Source organism: Schistocerca piceifrons, chromosome 3, assembly GCF_021461385.2.
Source record: "Schistocerca piceifrons isolate TAMUIC-IGC-003096 chromosome 3, iqSchPice1.1, whole genome shotgun sequence".
In the NCBI taxonomy this organism is placed as follows: Eukaryota; Metazoa; Arthropoda; class Insecta; order Orthoptera; family Acrididae; genus Schistocerca; species Schistocerca piceifrons.
In genome coordinates, this window is record NC_060140.1 from 420,327,348 (window position 1) to 420,353,280 (window position 25,933).

Genomic DNA, 25,933 nt, shown 5'->3' on the forward strand with positions numbered 1-25,933 from the left:
TTGTTTCCCTTCTCATGCATTATCCGATATGACCTTATTGGGAAAATCATAGTATTTTGTAACATCCACGAGGTAAATTTTAGCTACAGTGCGACGAGAGGAATTTATGCCTCTAACAGTTGTAAGCATTATCTATCCAACATATGAAAAAAACAGTAAAACAAAACGATGATAAATATCAATTATTTATATTATATTTTATTATGTAATTGGACATATCGATGTGTATCATACAAAGACAATGATAATTGTAAATTCCTTTTACAATTTGCGTTTGTCTTCCTTTGGATCAAATGGCTCTGAGCACTATGGGACTAAACATCTGTGGTCATCAGTCCCCTAGAACTTAGAACTACTTAAACCTAACTAACCTAAGGACATCACACACATCCATGCCCGAGGCAGGATTCGAACCTGCGCCCGTAGCGGTCACGCGGCTCCAGACTGACGCGCCTAGAACCGCACGGCCACATGTCTTCCTTTGTTTTTACCTTTTGATGGTTGGCTTTTGTAGGTTGCGGACGCAAGACGCATATCAAACTGACGTCTGTTAAGAAATATAATTATTTGTAAATTATTACTTGAGAATAGAGTTCAGTATTACTATAAATTTGAGTGAATAATTATTTGTATCTTTAATTCTTCTCTCAATAAGCATTATCTCTGTTAATTATTTCTTTCCGCTGCAAGGAGCGCAGCCATTGATGATAGCGATTCGTATCGCATTTTTATCTGTGTTCCTTAGGAAAAAATCACATGTTTTCTTGATGAAAATTAGTCTAAATAGTGCACAACATGAAAGTAAAGTTTAATAAGCATTTCAAATACTTATCCTGGTAAAAGGAAAGTTGGTCTAACAACAGAGAGTCTCTATCAATTGTCTGCCGCCATCTTAACAATTATCTCAGCAGCAAATTCAAATTACGCAATTCTGCAGACATAAATGCCGAAGGTAATAAAATGTGTAAAAATAAATGTGCAACGGCGGTCCCGAACTTATTTTAACGAAAATAGTTCGAATCACATTGGTTCTTTAAAAATATTGCTCATAGCACGATCCATGTAACAAACTTTTTCTTGCTGATGTGTGGAGCTGCAATTAATTGTGCATGAGTTGCGAAGAATATTGTTTCAGCTAACATACGTCAGTGTTGTGCGCGGCTGATATTCGGTGGTTTTAATGTTCATTTTGCTGAAGACAACTGTTTCCATCGTAATCAATAGTTGTACAGAATCTGTTGTAGGAACTGTGATTTAGTGATTCTTACACAGCTTACAGACAACACTTAAACACAACGTTAACTTGGATTTCTTTTTGCAACATGACCAAATCTTTAGCCGTGAGGAAAAATGTTTTTTAGTAATTACTCAGTGTAATGAAATAAGATTATCATTTTCATTTACAAATTAGTTAAATACCAAACCACTGAATAACACAGCGAACGCCACAGTTTGAATTAATAATAGGATTGGCATTCATGTGTGCCCCAATCGTGAATGGAATAAGAAAGGTGGATAGTACCAGAAGTGTCCTTCGCCACATTCTATAAGGTATCAACAAATCAGGTTGGGGAGCGAAGAGCGATAAACACAGATCGCCTAACCAAGTTAGTATGAGAATATAGCCTCCTTTGAAACATTAATCTCGCAAAGAGGAGGTTTTCATTTTTGACAAAACAGTTACTGTGTTTCTCGACACCATACCGGTACAACAGCCAATTGTATGACTTACGACGTCAAATGGTTCTCACGATCTTGCTTGGTGCACTTTCATACAGCTTTGTCCTGTCTGCGAGATTTTGAAGAAATTTTGCTCCTGGAGATGATCTCTCCAAATGCAACGACATTCTGATGCGTTAGGGTTTGATGTTCTAGTGTGGTTTCAGACAACTATCACGGACATCATTGGTCTCAATGTCCCTAACACATTTCGTTGATAGAGTTTTTTTGTTTTTCCTGGGACTGGGCCACAAAACCTTGCTGCCTTTCTAGGCGCTCAGTCCGGAACCGCGCGACTGCTACGGTCGCAGGTTCGAATCCTGCCTCGGGCATGGATGTGTGTGATGTCCTTAGGTTGGTTAGGTTTAAGTAGTTCTAAGTTCTAGGGGACTGATGACTACAGATGTTAAGTCCCATAGTGCTCAGAGCCATTTGAACCATTTTTGAACCTTGCTGCCTTTCTGCACTAGACCGTCGTGGTCTTGCAGTGGAACAGTCAGACACATTTCACAATTTAAATTTCTGTAATTAATACTGTACTGCAAGTCCCTAACTGTGTCTCATCATGAAGGGTAGTGTTTGATTTCTTGTCGATATCAATGCGATTGGCGGCATGTCTTCCAGAATAGTTGTATACGGGTGAGGAAATAAATTGGCTACGTCCAAATGAAATCATCTCTTATATAGTTTTGTCAAGTAAATGCTAAGCCACAATATCCGACCCATCTTCCTCATATTTAAATGTACAAAACCGGTAACAAAAGCGGTATTCCCATGAAGTAATTTAGAATAACCTCAAAAGCATATTTAGTAAGGTTTCTGGTATTCCTGCCTACCGTCTACTGTGTTATGAGAAAGTGTCATTACACTGCAGTTTAGCAATCATGCGATATTCTTTTCTCGTGGTCAGCTTTATGTAGTTGCCACATAACGATCTATCCGTGTATTCCGGATACGTCGCATTAACGAATCAAAACACATAGAAAAACTAGCGTTACTTCATATAATACGTGTAGTAGCGCCATCCTGTTATAGGCCATGATGACTGCTGGTGACTCGTTAGTTTTAAAATGGTGCACTAGCACTTAGGGAACGTTTGCATATCAGTAAGTCTCAGAGCTAACTGGGACTGTACAAGCAAATCGATCAACTTCTTTCTTTCGTCAACTCACAGAGGCTTTAACGTTAATAGGCAAAAGCTACATTTTCTTATTTTTATAATTCCATGCACAGTAAGATTACCAAGTCTAAAGAATTGAACAAAAATAGCACAACTTGCCAGAGGTCCTCCCTGCATCACAGGTCTTCAGTTTCAATGTTTCAGGCAATTTCAGAAAAGTTTCTCCCAGATGTCATCGAGAACGAGTAGCAACAGTTCTCACTGGAGCCTGGTTTGCTACAGCTTCGTACGAATGCCACTGAATACGTAATCTCAGGGCGCAGATTTTCACTGCATTTCGTGCTGACATTCAGCTGATAATGAGAGGTCACGGTCGCTCTATCGGAGCCAGAACTATGGACTATTTCCCGAGTCTGTGTTTTTTTCTTTTTTACCACAGTCATTAATCGTGTTTCGCATATTTGCATAATATTAGCGAAGAGACTAGAGGTAATTCCAAAGGCGCACATTTAACAAATGAATGAAACAATTGCAGTAGACCACAACGAAACTACGAAATGACAAAGAAAATAAAACAAATGTTTGAATATGTAATTGATACACAGTCTCTGAGTAGCTAAATTTTTTTTCTTTGCGTTAAGATATCACGTATATCTTTGTAGACAGATCCTTATCCCTTGTATATTCTTGTGGTTAGATTTATTTCAAGCCTTAGCGAAAACTAGTACTAAATGAATTAACTCTTGACCCTTTAGTGGAACCGTAAAACAGATATATTCACTTTTATCCATTTTAACCTGATGTAGGAATAAGCTGAATCAACCGTGATTAATACGTAGACGTATCACGGCCATGAGCATCGTCCTACACTAACAATTTCAGAGAAAAGTTACACAAACACTTAACATAAATTTTCCAGTAATTTTTGTAATGATATCTTGGGTTTCATTTCCATTTACAGTGTTCTAAGATACATATTCAGTTGAGCTTTGATGGTATTTTAACAAGGTTAAAAACAACGAGTAATGAAAGAAGAGCGCTAAAGCCGTACGAACACTACCGGTAATGTCATTGTACCGTGAATATGGATGTTCTGGAGAGAAACTGTGAAGAATGAGTTGTATTCATTTTTTAGTTTGTGTTGTAGGACAATAGTTTTGTTGCATTACTAGATCTTTTGCATGTTTTCCTCGCCTGTTCATGTGCCCTCCCAATGTGGGAGTTCTGCCCTGGGACCAAAGAATTGAACATACCTATCGACGACGCCAGAAGCGAGTATTAAGGGGCAATTGCACCGTTTCATACACAAGCATCATACGCATTTTGTATTAGACGCAATAGAAAAGGCGTGGAAATCTTACCAGTGCAAAGTAGTCACAAAGATAATTGGAGGAACTAAGTTAACGAATTAGAATATGACGAGTCACTATAAACCTGTAGTTACATATATAAAACGTTCACAGAAGGATACATATGAAAATCTTAAACACCAGCCTCAGCTGAAGTGGAAAAAAATTGGTTGCATCAAATGAGTGAATTTTGTTTTCTTATGAGCTCATAGTTTGCTGGCTGTCCGGTCCTCAGCTTTATGGTAACAAATGAACTGGATCCCTCCATTTGGTCTAAAGCAATGTCTCTGCACAATCCCCAAATAGTTAAGCTCTCATGTGACAACGGAACAAATAAGCTCTTAGCCTTTGAAATAACAGTCTACACATTTAATCAACAGGTCATTTATTGTTCACGGATTTTGAAAAGTAGTCTGTATTTGGAGAACAGCCTCATAGCAATGTCATCGTCAGTGGGAAATAAAGACTTTCTTCGGGCCATAAGCACTGAAAGTCACACTGCACACATGAGCGTGAGACAGATTTCAGCGACAGTGAATAATAAAAATTTTGCCCTCAGGATATACAGATAGCAAGATACAGCTTTTAAGTCATCAAACACCTTAACATAAATTTTCTGCTTCGACCACGCTTTCTGTATTTTGATGTTTTCACCCTGCTTCTCATCGGTTTATTTTGACGGAAAGTCGTGGATATAGTGGCCGGGAAAGGGCTTGACTTACTTGAGTTCACACTTAGAAGCACAATAAATGCATAACACCGAATCATTAAGAAGATAAACGAATAATAGATACCGACAAAAATTCTACTAACTGATTACTATGACCGACGAGGTTTTAATTAACGAATTGAATGATTATTTAAACACAATTTAAATATGGAGGAACGGCACCTTCTAGATTTTAGCCTATGCGGACCTCCAGATTATGCTACAGGTGAGGATAGGCATTGTAGGTATGGTGTTAGTTAGAGCAGAACAGGGAACCAATGATCATAAAGCCGTTACAGCATCACTGAAAAAGGCTGTAAATAGTAATACAAAGAAAGGTGGGAAGATATTTCCGTTTAGCGAGAGTGACAAGAGACGGATTTCAGATTGACAGGTCATCACGAAAGTTGTCTCTAGCACTGACGATGTTGAGCATCAGTGAACAAAATTGAAAAGCTTCATACAATACGATTTGGACCAGCATGCCCAGAGAAAAATTGTGACGGATGAAAAGGACCCACCGTGGTTCGACCACAGTTAGGAAGCTGCAAGAAAAGTACACAGAACTTTGCTGCATGATTTAAACGTGGCAAAAGCCTCACAGATAAAGATTAAACGAACCCAAAATTAGCGTAAGGAGAGCTGTGCGTGAAATGTTCAGTTTCGAAAGTGAAACTCTAGCTACCAATTTGAGAAAAGACCGATAGGAGTTCTGATTCTTTTAAAGGTAAGGTCCGCCATTTCACAGAATGTATCGTTTATTCTACTGTACAATAATGATTTCGGCCTCGTACTTAGTGCGAAGAATAAACACATAAATAGAAACACAGAATTAATGGGGAAAGGACCACAGAAGTAAACGCTCTGTCTCGGTAGTGTAAGGTGTTGAAGCAGACCACGCACAGGAAGCGAACTTTGAAGTAAAAAATTTATTACTTAAAACTGTTACAGTATTAATTGAAAATTCGACAAATAAGTGATTCCAGTTGCGGAAGCAACCAACTACAGGTCCTCAATGAACGCCAACATCAGCTGCCTGTGTTCAGCTTTACGCAATAGTTTACACCAGTATTGACTGGAATTTCAAAAGCACACGTAAAATAAAACAATTGCCATACACGAAATACTTCGATAAACCACTGACCTAATGTGAGGTCCCCCTTAAAAGGAAAGCCACCTGACCTCTGAACCATATCTTACTTTAAAGTAACAAATTGGTGTGTCATCACTCAAACTTGATAAAACACAGATTAACCAGACATAAAGAGATTAGCATGACATTAAAAATTATCTATAAGAGAATGAAACTTTAAAACAAGTTGGCTAGTACAGCAATTAAAAGTAACGTCTCAGACTTAGAATTTTAAATAGCTACACTAACTGTTAGTCGTTCAGTTCTGAAACAAATCACGAGCAGACACAGCCGTGAATCAAAAGGGCCAGAATATGCTTTAAATTAACAACAGACAAGTAAAGCTGCACGCGGTTTGGCACTGCTACTTTATAGTTTCAGAAGGACACATAAAATTCTTAAAAACCAATAACGCTGTGCAAGCAGCACCCACAGGGTGCCACAACATTACACGGAAGCAAGTTCCTAACAGCCCATTGTAATTAAAACTTAACAAAAACGCTTTAAGGGAGAGCACCACTTTAAACCAGTTATCTCACGGTGAAAGCAAGAAATCTTAACATGTAACGGATCGATACTCACCGTTTACATACGAGTAATTCAGTGCGTCACACACGACAAATAGATTACATGAGCCAGTTATCCTTCCACTGACAGTGCTCGACAACTGTGAAGACAGGATTTAGCAAACGCCCCCGTTTATCCAAACTGAATCCACCAAACTCCTTTTACTTTGGTCCTTGAACATACACACACACCGCGGCTATACCGGCTAGACACATCTAACATTCAGTGTGCCGATGGACACACAGCACACCGTGCCCGAGTACAGGCAACAAACCACGGTGAGCCTGGTACAACTTCGCCATCTCAAACGGAAGCATACAAGATCGCTAACACAGCAGCCAAGGCACAAGGCAGGGCGCGCCAACAGACTCTCTCGGAGTCGGTCCGCGAACCAGCTTTATTGGCGACACGATTCGCCGCCAAGAAGGCGCCAAATTACTAAACGGATTTTTCCAAAACTGTTTCACAGAGGAAGATCACATTGTAGTTCCTCTTTTTTCCATTGAACGAACGACACAATGATAATATCGAAGTAAGTGTGCAAGGGATAGAAAAGCAACCGAAATCACTCAACAGAGGAAAGGCCACTGGACAGGACCTAACAGATACCGAATGAATTCCACACGTAGTATGCAAAATAACTTACCCCTCTACTAGAAGCAATGGTCCGTAGGTCTTGAGGAGAGAACCTTTCATAATGATAGGTCATTCTCGTTCTCAAGAAGTGTCGTCGAGAAAACCCTCAAAACTAAAGGTCTGTATGATATTGGACTAGAGTACATTTTCGAGCATGTTTTATGCTCACGTATTGTGACAACTCCTCTGTAGGAACCAGTATGGGTTCGAAAACGATTGTTTGAAACCCAGCTCGCTCTGTTCGTCCACGAGACACAAATGATCTTGTAGATAAGACGGAAATTTCATGAACCTTTTCGCGAGTGAGGCTGCTGTATACAAAGAAGGCGCGACGCTAGAAAATTAAAGGAAAATGCAGATGTAACATAGACTGAAATACCTTTTGCTGTACGATTACGAAATTGCAGAACAGCCACAGGTGCTCTCGTAAAACATCTGAGAGTAAGCCTACGGAGCAATGTGAAGTCGAACGACCACATAAAATTAATCGTGGATAAGGCAGATGCCAGACTGAAAGAATGCTCGGGAAAGGTAGTGCATCAACGGGGGAAGAAGTTCAGGCGACCAATATTTGAATAATTCTCGCCAGTTTGGGATCTGTACAAGGTAGAACTGACGGAGGTAACAGAGAAGATTCAAAGGAGAGCAGCACGTTTCGTTACGGATTCTTTTAGCAAGTGTGAATTCGCCATGGAGATGGTCAGCCAACTCCAGTGCCAGACGCTGCGGAGGAGGCTTTCTGCATTATGTTATAACCTGTTGTTAAAGTCCGAGATCGTACATTCCTAGAAGAGCTAACCAGTATATTGGCTCTTCTTACGTATACCTCATGAAAAGTTCATGAAGTTAAAATTAGAGAGATTCACACGCACCCGGACGCTTAACACCGATTGTTCTTTCCATGAACCAGACCCGACTGGAACAGGAAAAGGGGGAAGTGTCACTGCCACAGGAAATATCCTCCGCCACACATCGCAAGATGGCTTGTATCGTATAGATGTAGATGCAGAAGCACAATAACGCCTCATTGGTGGTGAGCAAAGGTGGGCACAGCCTTCAAGCAGTTAAACACCAGAATGATCTTAGTTCAAGATGGATGATACATATATTACTAGAGGCCATTGGATTTCAAGTCCCTGCAGAATTTGATGGAGGTACCCATTCCCCGCTACTCTAATTTAGCGGCGGCTGTGGCGGAGTGCGCACTGAGTGGCGTCGGAGGTAACAACGAAGTAGGAAAAGTACATCTAGACCAGTGGTCGTCAAACTGTAGCTCAAATGAATTATTCGTGCCTCCCGCGGTTCTCAGACGTTGTTTATAATACTGTGTCCAGTCCTATTAACGCGACCACCTGCCCAAAAGCCTAAATAACCACCTTTTTCAGTGGGAAGAGACACAGTGAGATCCTGGAAGGTGAGAGATTGCAGGGCACTCTCACTTCTGTTTCGGTGATATGCCACTTCACGTTCTTAGGGAATATGATCGTCATTGCAAATTGACTTCATACATCATGATGAAATGGTGGGCAGTAGATGATACTCTTGCTTGCGTGCTCTAGGGAAGGAATAATGGTAAACTTTACCAGCGTTCAAGCGAATAGAGTGCCAATTTAAACGACTGCAGTGAAAGCAGTGACAGTGGGCACAGGGAAGCGCGTTTTTTCGGCGGAACCTGGATGGAAACATTTCTGGACGGCCGAGTTCCGTGGCTCACTGTGCAGACACGTTGGTTGGCACCGGTCGGTAGGCAGCCTCGTCCAGTGGCCAGCGCATTGTGGACCGGTAATAAAGCGGAGGTGGGCCCTTGTTAGGCAAGAAGCCGACAAGCCAACTGTGACCGTTCTGCGAATTTCCGTGGGACGATTCATCGGCTCCCAGACGTGGGACAGGTACTGGAGCCCAGATGTCCAGACTCTGTTACAAAAACATATTTGTGAAAGCACGAGGCTTTTAGCGAGTTTATGGCCGTTCCTTGGAAACTTCGAAATGGACGCAATAGGGGAGATAACAAGCTTTCATGGAGGGTTCTGGTTCCATACTGGTCATGTTGTTAGCAAAAGACACGGCGTCAACGCATGGGAAAGAGGCCGCGAAGCTGAATCTCTTATTTTTCATTTTCCCGATTAATTTTAAAGTCTCTGATTTGTCAAATCAGTGTATGCAGAGCAATAGGCGCTCTCTGAGCTTCGAATGCCACACTCCAGCTGTTTTTTGGCTTGTGCTAATGCGGGGGAAGTGTAAGATGTAAATAGACTTTTGCTACCGAGCTGAGGAGGAAAGCAGACAGAAGGAGAAGAACACTCTTGTACTGGCACTTCGCTAGTAAAGAACTGCAGGCCAGTGCCTAAACAGTGAGACTTGTGTCCTTTGCTAGTGTCCCACAGAGCACCTTCCGAACCATCAGAGGTACTGCTTCCAGCATCACACACACAACGAGTGATTTGTGGGTGTATGTATTTGTCTTGAGTCGGCCGTCTAAACAATTGACATATTGTGTCATGCATAGTCGTAGCACGGAGTCAAGGTGGTTTGGCAGACCAGCAAACGGGTCCACCTGCACACTGGAATACACCGGGGTTTCAGAGGCTCATAGGGAAGTTCCCGCATTCTCAATTAACTGAACGCGAGACCGCGTACTTGCATTTTTCGGGCGTGCGCCATTAATAACAGATTGCGGCCGTCCATAACTTCAGTTGACGAACGCACCATGCTGTGCCGCCTTGACCAGCAGGAGGGTGAAGTATTCGCTACTACGGCATAGGGTTCAAATATATGTTTCGCAGCACTCTGTCCTTTCGAACCATAGTTTTCTTTCTTTGCTTGATGGTGGTGTAGTTTTGTGCCATAACTCGAATCCACGTGTATGAAGTCAGATAAAGCGATTAGTGTTTTTGTTAGTGTCGTGTGTCGATCTCCAGCTGATCACTTTGTCCAGCATAGACCCCATGTTAGTGAAAGCGTTTGTCAAATGAAAATTTTGTGTGACGGTTCTTTAGTAATTTTTTTGTCTTGTGATGTTAAGAATGAATAAATCTATTCTCATTTAGACCACAACTTATCTCTGTGTTCTGATTAAAAGTACCTTGCCATTTTTATTAAAGACCAGATTCTAAAACGAGAGCAGCAAGTTTGCAATTGGCGAACCACTGCCGGGATGTAGGTCTTGACACTTCTGTGATGCTGCCAGTTTGCGTACTTGCAGAGTGCTCATTAGAAATCCGGACAGAGCAGACAGGACGATATCAGAACGCAGTATTGCGGATACAACACCGAAGAAATCATGTATGAGTTCGGACGATCACGATACTGAGGAAAATGAGGAGGGCTTCAATCTAGTGGCATTTTTAATGGGAATGGAGAAGAAACTGGATAGACTAAAGGGAATGGAGGCTGGAGTAAAAGGAATGGAGGACAAAATTAAGGAGACGAGGACGCTCATAAGAAATATCGGTGGTCAGGTAAATCAGATGCGAGAGGAAAACAAGTCTTGGGCAAGTAAACTCCAGGAAAACCTACGGGAAGTAAACACCAAAGCAATGAAAGGTGTAAACATTGCACATGATGCTAAGAAGATGGCAGCGAGTGCCAAGACAGTTGCAAGTTTCGCAAGACGAGTATCGCCTGAAGCATCGAAAGCGAGTAAACGCATAGGATTGCAAGGACGAGAGGCGTTGATCAGTTTGAGCAAGAAGGTCGAAAGCGTGGAAAAGTGGCAAAATGACGCGGAGCAGCGCATCGACACAAAAATACGTGAAGCCACGTGTTTTCATGCGACAGCGCCCATGGACAAATTAGAATCTGAGCTGCGCAAATTAGGGACTGGTTCGGAGGTAACAACTGCCACTCCAGTGAGCGGGACTGAAGAGATCGGGACTCTGTTTTCGTTCAAATCGCAGCAGGAAGCGATCAACACGCATGTGGAGAAGAAACTGGAGGAGTCGCTAAGGAAACAAATTCAAATACGGCCAAGCGCGAACGCAACAGAACCAGAAAGAAATTCAGACGGGGCGGATAACTGCATACCGTTAGCGGCGAGCAGAGAACATGGTGAGATGACGTCGCATTTTCTCGAAGTCGATGAGGGAGCACAAATATGGGGACGTCGAACGAGGACATCCAAAGGTCCGATATTTTCAGTAAGATGGAAGTTGTCGATTAAACGCCATTTGATTTTCAACACCTCTTACAAGTACGAAAATTCGAAATCTTCCGAGATGGGGGTAGTTTTACTCACCCACGCACATGGATATCACAATTTGACCTCTCTTTATCTCCAAATTGGCCTTTAAAATACAAGCTGGACTTTATTTGCGTACACTTGAAAGGATCAGTTGCGGAGAAAATTCGTGGAATATCAGCATCGTGTAGAAGTTACTAGGAGTTCAAGGACAGCTTCCTAAATATCTACTGGTCCAAGGAGACGCAAGAGCACATTCAATACGAAATGATTGTTGGCAAAGATTTCGAGAGTTTAGGCTACAAAAGCGCAGTCATGTTCGTTGATGCAATGATTGACAAGAACCAGTATGTTGACGTACCATGCTCTACCGGTGAAATTGTTCGTCATTGTTACACCAAACTTCCGTCAGCATATCAACAAGTATTAGGTGGCAGTTGTAATGTGGAGCTTAGTACTTCCCGTAACACACTTTACTAATTCGACTACGCATTCCAGGCAGAGAATATCAGAGAACACAGAGGAAAGTCTGACAGATACGTCACAGCCTATATGACGCGTTCACAATATAACTCCAATAACAGGAACGGAAATGTACGGAACTGAACGCCTTACGGAAACCATTCACGGTCGGGAAATTTCGGGAGTAGTGAAGTTGAACAACGAAGAGACTGGAATGGAAGCCGCAATAATTATGTACTAGCCAACAGAGGCGGGAATGGAAAGAGGAATGTAGGCTAAGGACTACAAATAACGGATGGCGAAACCATGACACCGGTTTCAATGACAATAGAAGATGGGCGCAATTGAACAACAGAGGATACGGAAATATAGCTCCGATCGAGGAAATTGCGATTCGGGGACAGAATCCAGATCGAGGGGCGCAAGGAAATGATAACCAACGTCAATGACTAGTTAAGTATGCAGAAGAGGCTCAAAACGCATCGGCAACTAAATTCGGACCTAGCCTCATCAATGTTGAAAATTCCTGGCAGATTAAAACGGTGTGCTGGACCGAGACTCGATCTCGGGAAGGCAAAGTTCCCGAGCTCGAGTCTCGTTCCGGCACACCGTTTTAATCTGCCAGGAAGTTTCATCTCAGCGCACACTCCGCTGCAGAGTGAAAACCTCATTCTGGACTCCTCAGTGTTATTAGATATGACGATATTGAAGAAACTTTGTTGGAATAAAGAGCACAGTTCACTCAAGGTGACGTGCATCCAATTGTTATGGTCACCACCGGAGGGAAGGAAGTTAGAGCAATCCTGGATAGTGGTAGTGAGATTCGGCCACCGCGGAAGAGACTTATAGACAATGTAAGGGACTGCAAGACAGGGTGGAACTATCGGTGAAGAGACCAAGAATAAAAGGAGCAATAGTGGGGAAGGTAACTGAAGTAAACATGCAGACAAGGCTAGAGCTACTTTGTCAAGGACACCTGCTGGTGAGAAACTTCCTGATCGTCCCAAAACTGACAACTGAGTTGATTATCGGAACCGATATTCTAAGCGAGCACAATGCAATACTGGATCTAGGACGTCGTACAACTTCATTAAATAACGATAAAAGAATCATGCTTCATTTCATTGATCGGGCGATACGGGTGCAAGTCCCAGCTAGGTGCCTTAAGATCTGCGTAGGTTCAGAAGACTGGCATTTAGTGAAGGCGAAATCAGTGATGAGAGATGAAAGGGATTGCCACTGTGACCTGGAGGACACTGAGGACGAGATCTGTCGTCATGCGATACAAGAGAGGGTTTGTGATATTGACAATATTACCGAAGAGGAGAGAGCAGAACTACAAATCGTGCTACTGAACAGCACTGAAATGTTCCTACCTAAGACAGGAGCCAACAAGAACTTCCAGTATGCATTCCGTGTCAACGAACATCAAAAGTTCTTCGGCCCACCTTACCTCATTCCCATCGCATAAAGAGAGAAACTCTAAACAGAAGTACCGTGAATGCTGCAAGAAGGGATCATTGAAACCATTGTGTCCACATATAAATAACCCATTGCATGTAGTTGAAAAGAAAGATGGGTGTTTGATTCGAGGCAGATCAACACGATAATCTTGCCGGAGAAAGACCGTCCGGAGAAGCTGGAAGATCTCTTGCAAAGATTTCATGGCGTCAAAGTGTTTTCGTCCATTGACCTCCGTTCAAGTTTCTGGCACACTAAATTGCACCCTTCGTGTCGTCAATACACGGCTTTCCTAGTTGAACGACACTGCTATCAGTCTGCAGCATTTATCAGGGGGCTGAAGCGAATTTTGTCGGAGAGTCTGAAGAACGACAGTACGTCCTATGTTGATGATATCCTCATCGTAAAGCTCGCTTGGGGCGAACACAAAAAGGGCCTTGGCGAACTACTAGGAACATGAAGGCAACATGGTGTCCCAATTAATTTAGAAAAATATTGTTTCCGAACGTGGAAGGTGAATTTTTTTGGCCACGTGATTTCAGATGAAGTTATTGCACCTAATCCTGGAAAACTCGAAGACATAGCACAATTCCCGAGATCACAGACCACTAAGGACCTCAGAGGGTTCCTGGGCGTCTTACGTTTTTGTAGGAAGTTAATTACAACGAAAGAGAATGATGCATCAAGGCTTTGTGCCTTAACAAGAAAGAAGACACCGTGGTTATGGGACGAGGCAGCGGATCATGAATTCAGTTGGCTTAAAAAAAACCTTGTGGAGGCACCTATCCTAGCTCACCCAGACCTAACAGCGGATTTTTGCATGTGGACTGACGCAGAGAAAACAGGTCCTGGCATAGTAATATTCCAACAAATTATGGGACATTAGTAAACAAGACCATAGCATTTAGGAGCCGGGTCCTTACAAAGTGAGAAAGGAATTACTCAATAACTCAGTTGGAGGCACTGGTAATCGTGTGGGCTTTCAAAAAATTCAAATATTTCCTGCTGGGACACAAAACCCATGTCTTTAAAGACCACTGAGCGTTGGAATTTTTACTGTCGGCAAAACTGGGACGCGATAGGTTGACACGTGGGTTTTATTTCTCCAGAAATTTGACTTCAGCATCACATATGTTCCGGGAAAAACAAATGTGATTGCGGGCGCACTTTAACGTTTGCCGATTGGGGTACCAGATGAAAAGGGAGAAAATGCGAAGGATAGTCACTTTATTCTATCTGCGGGGATCGCCTTAGAGAACTTCATGACTGCATCATTACAGGATATAAGAAGAGAGCAAGATAAAGATCTGGAATTGAAGCAGCTGAAAGAACGCTGGAAGGAGCGCCAGGAAGTCGAAATACGAATGTTCTACCTTGTAAGGAAGGGGATCTTATTCCACCGCCGTAACGCAAAAAAATGGTTCAAATGGCTCTGAGCACTATGGCACTCAACTGCTGTGGTCATCAGTCCCCTAGAACTTAGAACTACTTAAACCTAACTAACCTAAGGGCATCACATACACCCATGCCCGAGGCAGGATTCGAACCTGCGACCGCAGCAGCAGCGCGGCTCCGGATTGGAGCGCCTAGAACCGCACGGCCACCGCGGCCGGCACCGTAACGCAACCAGCACGATATGGAGCCTTTGTATACCAGACGAGCTAGTTAATAAGTTAATCTGGTACACAAACTTAAGTTATTGTCACTTCGGACCAGGGAAATGCTTCCTTAATTTCAAGGACCTGTGCCATTTTAAACAAATGGAAATACGCATAAGGAAGGTTCTATCAGTATGCAAGGGATGTCAGAGGGCAAAACCCGGCACCCCTCCATCCAATCGTTCCAAAGAAATTGCGAAACATGGTGGCCGCGGACTTAATGAGACCGCTCCCGGTCATTCGGCGTGGTTTCCAATACGTTTTAGAAGTCGTTGAATTAACATTGAAGTTTTCTACATTTACTCCGTTACGATGAGTGACGGCAGTCACTGTTTGCAAAGCGTTAATGAAAGACTTCCTAGCGCAAGTAGGTAGGGTGGACAAAATTATTACAGATAGCGGGGCTCAGTTCCGGTCAAAACGATGGAAGTGCACTCTGGAGAGATATAGAATGGCACCCATCTACATATCGGGACATCACCAGAGTTCGAACCCCGCCGAACGATGCATGAAGAACCTGGGGAATCTGTGTCGCATCTACTGTCATCGACAGCGCAGCACATGGGATGTGATGTTGTGGGATTTCCAAAATGTCGTGATTGAACTTCCACATGGTTCAACTATCTTGGCACCGATAACTGTGTTGAAGAACAGAGACCCACCAGAGAAAGTACGGGAGCTACTTGAATTTCCCCGGCATAAACAGATTCCGCACCGAGAGATAATCGGGATGGTGCTGCAAAGGCTTCGGGAAGCTGGAAGGAGAAGGAAAGAGTGACAGTATAAGAAGGCTCGGGTCCGTGAATTTCACGTTGGACAGAAGGTTCTCATCAAATCGTTTAGGCTCTCAAACAAACAAAAGAGAGAGTGACAAATGTTCTTCAGCGTGTATAATGGACCGCTTCGGATACAGCGTTTCGCGCACGAGAATGCTTATGAGCTGGAGTTCCTGAGATCTGTAAGATCGGCAGGAATGCATCACATATCGCATATCAAACCCATCATTGAATAAAGCTGAAGGTCACGATAGCAGCAGTTACAGCAGGCTGAAGGAGAAGAGAAGAAAATTGAAGGGAGGACATACGACGGCAGTTTATTATTCTGAACAAGCCACAGATAGTTTAAGGGTTGGTGACAACCGAACGTAACCATTGTAGCATAGGTGAGTCAATAGTTTTAAAGATAACAGTAATTCTTTTTTGTGATTCACCATGATAATTAGCATAAGTAGGTATTATGAGTTATAATAATTTTAAAGATAACAGTCATTCTTTTTGTGATTCACCATGGTAATTAGCATAAGAACTTCTCCCAATACTGCAAGTCATAAGAGTTGGCATTGTTAGAATTTCACTGTACAAGTATTTTTTCGTAACGTGTATCAGGTGTGTAGATACATAGTTGGTCTTCCCAGAGCTGAATAAATTACAATTGTTGAGTGTATAAATGTGCCGAATTCACGACAGAATTTTCGTTGTTTATTTGACCCCTATTTCGCGGGAGTTAATATGTTCTCATAGCAGTTTTGCAGTTTGCACGGAACGACAGAATCAGGTGTCACAACAACGACAGAATTTTATAACTCTGAGTACGAAACAAGTGCACGAGTATTGGGGACAGTCACATCTTAGAGATCAGCTAAGATCATATTTCTTCTGTTTATTGTGGGTGCATCGCAGTACACGCCCTTGTACGATCCGGTATATAATTCGTAGTATAGTGTGTGGGAGGGGCGTCGTTGAGATTAGTTTGCGAGATTCTTGGAGGTATTTGGCAGGATGGTTGTGTACTGTCCACGCAAAAGGCGTGTTGACTTCCTTGTGTGTTTCGCTGTGGTTTGTGACCAGTGCCCAGTGCAATGTGTCTTCACTGTGGGCTGATTATTGATATCGCCAGTGGTGCGATGTATTTGTGGTGTGTTTTTTGTCTGTGGATGTCGCGTTTGGTGCGATGTTTTTCTATCGAATTGGATATTTTATTCGAGTGTGGTTACACAGATGAGCTATCGTGTCTAATGCGGTTGTTGTTCACTGTGGTTATTTGCTTGTGGTTTTCTCATGTGGTTTTCCGCTCTATTGTGTGAAGATATTCGTGTGGTCTTTCGCAAGTAATTCACGAGCGACTGAGTGGTAGATCTTGGGCGATAGTTTGTACTATGTGGCGTGAGAACAGAATGTGTGAGTCACTTTGGTGTGTTTTTGCAGAGTCAGCGAGGCACACCATCAATTTGTGTGAAAGGGAAGAACGGAAGATATGTAGCTTTGCAGTCAAATGCCACTAATATGATGTGCTTTTTATGTTTCTTTCAGGGGTTGGAATAGAAAACAGCCTGACAAAATTTTGTGTCAGTTTCGGCGAATAGAGAATTTCACTTTTTTTTCTATCCCACTGTGAACAGCGAGCAGATTGGTGACGTCGGACTCATCGAGATTCACGCCATACACCAGTGTTAGTGCCACTTTAACGACAACAAAATGGGAGTCTAGTAGTTTGCATATCTTTTATAGTAGTTTGGTTGCCTGAATAAGTAGTATACTTAGATGGAATGAGAATGACTGAACTGAATATGTAGTCTAACCCAGTTTAGTACTTGAGTGTACGAAAGGCTATGGGAAATTAACACTACACTATCATACAGTACAACATATCACCACTACTTAAGATTACAAAGATTTAGATACAGAAAATTAATCATTTAAAATTATTGCTGCAATAATACCCAATTTTTGTGAAATAGAATAATATTATATTTTTGTGATAGAGCTGTAAACCATTTTTTTTTATTCTTGGGGTAATCATTCATTATAATTCAGTGCATTTATGTTGTAAATATATTTGTAAAAACACAGCACTAAGTTTCCATGTAAGCAATGTGCAGACTATGAGCAGCTGAGCTGTGGCGACATATCAGGCAGTTGGAGAAGTCACAGACATCGGAGTGGCTGTAGCAGCTGGGCAGACAGGCCACCATGCAGAAAAGATGGCTAAGTCAGTATGCCACCCCTGTCAGCAGGGGGTGATGTAGCAGGTGATGGTGACCCACTTAGCGACCACAGGACAGCTGGTCGACATGACGTCATCGGGCTGTGTGAAGAGGGTCAGGAGCTGTCATCAGGTGGCTGGTGTCCAGCTGACATTGGCGCACTTTCGCTGCTGTTGCCACTACAAGATCCCCAGGGACCTACTGCTGAATGGATGTCCGAGGCCCGGGCCAGCAGGCACGCTGGGCAGTGCTGAGTGGAGGTATTCAAGTGTCTGAAGACACAGTCGGCGGCATCGGCGATGGCGGGAGGTGATTCACCTCAAACCTGTGTCCATATGCTTCCCGGGTCTTCCCATGACAGTCTTCGACAGCAGCAACGCATTGCCAACCACCACATCATCCAAGACGGTCAGTAATCGAGACGCCACTGATTGCTGCCACAGACAAGGTCCTGCCACACTGGGGGTGCTGCCGGTACTGTACATGCCATGAAAAAGGGGTAACCCATCTTGGCAAACTCTTCCCACGTAACTACCACATCTAATCTCTTACATGACATGTGTAGTGCAGTATTTTCATGTGACAATTGTAAATTAAAAAAAATAAATAAAAAATCAGACTCCCTAAAGACCTTTGAGAAGGGAGCTGTAGGAAGCTTTGTTTTCATTAATTGTTTTATGTATGTTTGTTTTACGTGTTTTATATGCGCCATGCTGTTTTCATTTTTACAAGATTACATGTATTTACCATGTTTTATTACCAAGTTTTATTTTTTCTTTAATGAACTAATGTAGTATTTTTTTCGTTTTGTGTAAAGATTCACCTGTTTTATGTCAATCATATGTGTTTTGTTGTTTTAACACATATCTTTTTACTTAAGGCGCAGACTGACACATTTTAGAGAAATAAATAGCACAGATAACACATGTAAAATGAAAACTAGGAATCTTTCATTTTGGGTGAATGTGAGAGCATTTGTAATCCTTGTTCTATCAAGGAGGAGGGGTAGTAATTTTCTATGGGGCAGAGAATCCTCAAGACAACACTATTATATTCAGGTTAGGGAATAACCTTCTCTGGCCCCAATTTCAGGATGAATGAGTAGATAAATTTATCCATGACACTGTAACCGTTTAGAAATTGTCATTTAAGTCTGAGTCTTCACGAATATGACCTGACAGTATGACCATCACATTTTTACTTACCACTTTAATATTGTAGTCATGCAGCAGAGAGTGTATGGATAACCCCTCAGTGAATGTAGTAAAGACAGGGAATAACATTGTGCTGGTATTTATGGTGAACAAAAGTTGATTCATGTTTGTTTCATTGACAACGACTCAAGTAAAGTATCACTATTTATTCTCTTCTGTGTCACACTAACCTTTTAAAGTGCGACACTTGTCATTATTAAATTAGAGAGGAATGGGGAGGATTTGAGAGATTGCGAGGCACTCTCACTTCTGATTCAATGTTTTGCCACTTCATGTTCTTAGGGAATATGATCTTTACTGCAATTTGATTTCACATATCTTGATGAAATGGTGGGCAGTAGTTAATGCTCTTGCTTGCATGCTCTGGGGAAGGAATAATGGTAAGCTTTACCTGCATTCAGAGGAATAGGGTGCCGACGGAAATGGCAGCTGTAAAAGCACGGTGATGGTGGGCCGAGGGAAGCGCGATTTTTCTGCCTAACTTGGATGGAAACATTTCCGGACAGCTGAGTTCCACGGTCTCATTGTAACAACGTTGGTTGGCGCTGGTTGGTGGGCAGCTGCGTCCTGGTAGACTGACTAGCACCAAGAAATCGCCGCTGCAGTGTCCAGCGCATTGTCGACCGGCAATAAAGCAGACGAGGGCCCTTGTTAGGCAGAAAGCCGACAAGACAATTGTGAGCATTCTGCGAATTTCCGTGGGACGGATCATCGGCTTCCATACCTCCACATTCTGTTACAAAACATATTTGTGAAAGCACGAGGCTTTTAGCAAGTTTACGACCGTTTTGGGAAACTTCGAAATGGACGCAACAGGTGCGATAACAAGATATTATGGAGGGATGTGGTTCCATCCTGATCATGTAGTTAGCAAAAGACAAGGAGTGGGAAAGAGGCCGCGAAGCTGAATCTTTTTTTTTTTTCTTTTTCCCAATTATCTTTAAAGTCTTAGATTGGTCAAATCAGTGTATGCAGAGCAAGGAGCGCTATCCAAGCTTCAAATACCATGCTCCAGCTCATGATTGGCTTTTGCTAAGGTGGGGGAGTCTAAGATGTAAACAGGCTTTTGCTACCAAGCTGAGGAAGAAAGCGGACAGAAAGAGAAAATCACTTTTGTACTGACGCTTCGCTAGTAATGACTTGCAGGTCTCTACCTAAACAGTGAGACTTGTGTCCTCTGCAAGTGTCCCACTTAGAGCTTGTGGCAGTCACTTTCTGAACTGTCAGAGGTACTGCTTCTAGCATCACACACACAACGAGTGATGTTTGGGTGTATTTATTTGTCTTGAGTCGGCCATTTATACATTTGACATATTCCGTCATGCATAGTCATGGCAAAAAGTCGAATTGGTTTGACAGACCAGCGAACAGGTCCACCTGCCCACTGGAAGCCACCGGGGTTTCAGAGGCTCATAGGGAAGTACCCGCCTTCCGTATTAACTGAAAGTGAGACCGCGTACTTGAATTTTTCGGGCGAGCGCCATTAAAAACAGATTCCGTCCTTCCATGACTTCAGTCGCCGAACGCATTGTGGAATGCCGCTTCACCAGCAGGATGGTAAAGTATTTGCTGCTACGGCATAGGGTTCCAATATATGTTTCTCAGCATCCTGTTCTTTCGAACCATATTTTTCTTTTTTTGAATAGTAGAGTATAGATGCTTGATGGTGATGTAGTTTTGTGCCATAACCTGTATCCACGTGTATGAAGTCAGATAAAGCGATTAGTGTTCTGGTTAGTGTCGTGTGTCGATCCCCAACTAATCACTTTGTCCATCATGAACCCCATGTTTCGTTTGTCAAACGAAAATGTTTGTGTGACGGATCTTTAATCATTTTTTCTTTGTCTTGTGATGTTAAGAATGAATAAATCTATTGTCATTTAGATCACAGCTTATGGATAAGTTGTGATTAGCAGTACCTTGCCATTTTTATTAAAGTCCAGATTATAAAAGACTGTAGCAAGCTTGCAAAGGTACCAACAAGGATGTGGAGCCGTGCCGAGTACAGTGTCTTGACCAGCTGCATTGGGTTTCTTAGGTAAGGACCCATGGCGGTAATAGCCCGACTGAGTTTGTCCCACAGATTCTCGATTAGGTTTTAATGCGGTGAGTCTATTGGCCAGGGGTGTACTGTAAATACATTCTGATGATCTTCCAACCATGCAGGCATACTGCGATGATGATGATGATTTGTTTTGTTGGGTGCACGGTCATCAGCGCCCTTACAAAGTCCTAATTTTTCACGCAGTCCAATTTCTTTACTCAGTCGAACTTAGCCGTTGTCACGAATGATGATGTTGATGAAATGAGGTACACAGTGAGGCGTACGATATGCTGCAATTTTCTGCTAGTAAATGCCACCAAGGAGAAATAAAACTGCATCTAGAGATTGTCTTGGTCCCCAAGGACAGATGTACACTTCTGTTGATGCACTGTGCCTTCCACAATAACTAGATGAGCCAGGGGATGCTATGAAAACATTTCCCATGCCGTAAAGTTTTCTCTTAGATGCAGAGTGTTTGTTTTCAGTCGTTTCGCACTATAAACGTCAAGAGCCATCTGTCCAATGGAGCATAAAACGTGACTAATCTGAAAAGACCGCCTGCCGCCATTCAGTGGGCGTCCAGTTCCGCTGCTGGCGTGAAAATTTCAGCCCCGGTTGCCGGTGCACAGCAGTCAGTACAGGTGCCTGCTGTGGAGCCCCATAGAAAGCAATGTTCGCCAGACAGTCCTCCAGGAGACGCTGTTGTTAGCTTCTTGGTTCATTTGGACGGTCAGTTGTTCAACAGTTGCGCGTTTATTTGTCTTTTTACGTCTCTGCAGCAGTCATTCACCCCCATGATCTATGGCCAGTAGTGTACACGCAACGGGAGTTTCGGTTCCGGTTTTGGATAGCGTCTTTTTGCCCTGCACGTTGTACTTTAACCACAGCCGCATGCGAAATGTTTGCAAACTGAGCTGTTTCGTAAATGCTTCCAGCATTGTCCCGAAAGCAAATGACCACGCCCATTTAGACGTCAATTAAAACGCTCCGTTTCCGCATAACGACAACGACCGCACTGTTGTCATCCGTTCGACAGGCATTATACACCTTCCACTGCCAGTTCGGCCACCTGCCGTCTGTGACTTGTTATTGCGTGTTGACGTCGAACGTAAGAGATGGTCACGATAACATGACTGGACCGTGTAATTAGCAACTGGAAACTAACAGTCGAATCCAGAAATCTTAACTACCGTTAAGGGCTTCTTAAAAACGTAATATCCTCCTCAGTAACACACAAAAATAAAGAAACACAGTATTTTAAGATGTGCATAATTTTAACAGAATTGGTGAATTCGGCCGTCAGCGAAATGAAGCTGGAGGCTTACCACAGGAGCAGGGGGGAGGTAGCGGGACCACTGTGCGGTTACGGTTAAACGATGTGAAAGAGATATTATCTCAACCCTTGTCTTCCACTACTGACGACTCATGAGCGTGCTCGATCGAACAGCTACAAAAATGGCCATCTGCAAATGCAATACACATTTTTAGCATGGGATATCAAATTAAATTGAGGCTTTTGTAATACAACGTAATGCGTTGAAGAAAATTGTTATTCGAAGTATTTAGTTAACATTTGTGATCGTCCCTCACACTGCATAATGCGTTACGTATAAATACAAATACTATTATTAATGAATAAATCAGACAACAGATCAAAACTTCATCAGGTAATTACAGTGCAACAACTTAGGGCTCGCTAAGGATGGCAGCAATCTGGAACAGAGAGCAGCAAGCACGAACTGTTGCGAATAGTACCGACTTTCGACGATCAGTATTAGGGGTCAGCAGCCAACTTATTGCGCCGTTGCTATATATAATCAAAATGGGGCTCATAACATAAAACTTTATATAGTTTATCAGTTAATAAGATTGCCACATATGCGGCCCGAAGTGCCAGCCCACAAAGACAGCATCGGCCTTGAGCAAAAGGGTTTGACGACCGCTGATCTAGATGGCATGGCACGGGGTCGAAGAGGTGCGTTGCACTTCCGGCATCGGCAGGTGGAGCCTCTCACTGGCGCCGATCTAAGGGGCCTCAGTGATGGTTTGTTTTACCTTCGATTTTACCCGGCATGGTTGGGAGAAGGCTGATTCGGGGCTAGTAGTTGTTGCGATAGCCTAGTTACCGGGCCATGCTGACGCAAGAGCGCCAGGCTGCTACTGCATTGAGTATTACATATTTGTAATTAATTCAGTGTATTATCACGAAATTATGTAAAGTACTTAATAGACAGAAAGATGTTGAAACGTTGACGAAACACGTTCCTGTTCTCTTCTTTGGATCCGTATTCGTTACCAGACTCGTTTTTACCCTGTCGCTTCCCGTAAGCTGCTCGTTGGCCAGTCCACTGATTTATATATACCAGCCTCGACATTTTCGGCGAACTATCTCCTGTTGGTCTGGGTTTCTCCATTTAATCGTTATTTGCAGGAACTGGTAATTTTAATTTGATCTTAGATGATCCAAATAATCAGTTTTCCTTCTTTTTATTGTGACTAGAAGTTAAATTTTTGTTTAATTGTACATAACTTAATTTCTCACTTGTTCTATGTAATATCGAGGAGAAGATTGTAGCGTGGCACGTTCCACTCCACCCCACTCCATTTTTTGCTACTTGCTGCATAGTAGTCTGATTACTTGTACAAAGTAGCAAAATAAGGTGTGCTGTATTAGAAATGTTTTGGGGTTATTCTGTGTACCTTAATTCTCTCACGAGCTACTGTGAGTCTGACTTTTCCTCGGAAGGGTGCAAGAGATACTAAGGCTTTAGCAGCTAACATGGTTGACTTCACAGCGTTTCTCACTTCAGAAGCGTACGTGGCGAGGTCTTTGGCTGACGTAACAGAGAGACACCAGTGTGGGACCTGCCCGCTGTTAAAGGCTTGGCGCCGAATTCATTTCTGGTCCCTGGGTGAGCAAATAAATGAATATCTGTGTCTCACTGGAATGAATAAAACTGTTAATAAAAACTGACTGTACTTTCTCATTTCCATAAACTTTTAATCTTAGATAAGACAGCATTATATTTTGTAGTAAATGCATTATAAGCCATTTTTACTCTTCTGTTGTTTGCTGTCCTGCCATGAACACAAAAACTTATCTACTTCACCGTGGAGGTGTAGTTCTTCCTCGTCAATTTCACTGATTATTTATTACTTTTGTCTTATAGTAACTGATTTTTAGGAATGCTTTCCAACTTAATCTGTAAAACTCTAAGCTGTTAAGTAGCCTATTATCTGCTATGGAGGTGTAAACAGAAATCATCACCAACATGAAGCTGTTTCATATGCCTTCATCAGCATAGTTTCCTTCTTCTTTCCATAACGTTTAATGGTATGAAAGACTCATCTAGGTAATATGTTTGTCGACAAGGAATCAGCTTGTCTGACAATTCCTTCATTATTCTTCTTGTCCTTCTTCTTCGCTTCACATATTAGGCACAGAACGATATTAGGAAACGAAAGATAATTTAACATGACGAAATTTGTGCTATGAAAATTGGTTCTAACCTAAAATACAAGAGAATAATACTACAAAATGTAACATAGTAATATAATGTAATTACCACAAAATACGTTTATTGTACGTATAAAAAGGAACGTGTATTATAGGCCTCTGAAAGTGCTTCACAAATGAAGAAGCAACAAGCGAACGGCAATAGACAAAGTGCCTTCAATAAGTTGCATAGACGGAAATTACCTCCACGAATTAAAATGTTTGACTTGCTCTATGATTTATTATTCAAGACTATTTTAGACTTTACTGGAAGTCTGCCCTGAAATTTCATCACTTTCATTTTATTTACCAATAGTTTTAGGTTGTAATTTGAGGCTATCTACTGCACTTATAGACTCAATCTGAAGGTCATCTCCATTCTCTGTAATTGAGTTAGGTAATCTGCAAATAAAATTACATTTAGCCTAGTGTCACGATCTAATGGGACTCCACATACAATAAAAGTTCAAATAAAACAATTTATCTATGTCAGTCACTTTTTATTTTCTCCTACGACGCATTTGTAAAGGTTATACTCTCATCTTCAGGTGGAAAACGGTGATATCTTGTTACATGTGTACCACCTGGATGCAGCTAGTTGTCTGTATTGGTTTCATTATGAATCTGTTACAGTGGACAGAACCCTGCAGTTAGTCATAAATAAACATTTTTGACTTGATTTTTTACACAGAAACACAAACCACTAATATAATACATAATTTGCATTAGTATATAATTTATATTAGTGGTTCATGTTTCTGTGTCAAAAATCAAGTCAAAAATGTTAATTTACGACGAACTGCAGAGGTCTGTACACAGGAACAGATTCACAACTAAACCAAAACAAACAACTAGCAGCATCCAGCTGGTACAAATCTAACAAGATATCGCTGTTTCCCACCTGAGGATGAGTGTATAAAATGGTTCAAATGACTCTGAGGACTACGGGACTTAACATCTATGGTCATCAGTGCCCTAGAACGTAGAACTACTTAAACCTAACTAACCAAAGGACATCACACAACACCCAGTCATCACGAGGCAGAGAAAATCGCTGACCCCGCCAGGAATCGAACCCGGGAACCCGGGCGCGGGAAGCGAGAACGCTACCGCACGACCACGAGCTGCTGACTGAGAGTATAACGTCGCAAAACGCGTCGTAGGAGAAACTAAAAAGTGACTGGCACATACAAATTGTATTCTTTT

The 25,933-nt window shown here is 42.3% G+C and overlaps 1 protein-coding gene across 2 annotated transcripts in view; it reads right to left on the reverse strand.

The window, feature by feature from the left end:
• The window catches only part of LOC124789523 (cytochrome P450 4d2-like), a 106,097-nt gene extending 102,957 nt beyond the window's left edge, over positions 1 to 3,140 (reverse strand). The window contains exon 1 of one of the 2 annotated variants that reach the window (XM_047256911.1): positions 2,999 to 3,140. The gene's annotated coding sequence lies outside the window, so the exon portion shown is untranslated. The remainder of the gene's footprint in view (positions 1 to 2,998) is intronic. The other variant, XM_047256912.1, reaches the window with a different exon arrangement.
• Between the last annotated feature and the right edge of the window lie 22,793 nt (positions 3,141 to 25,933).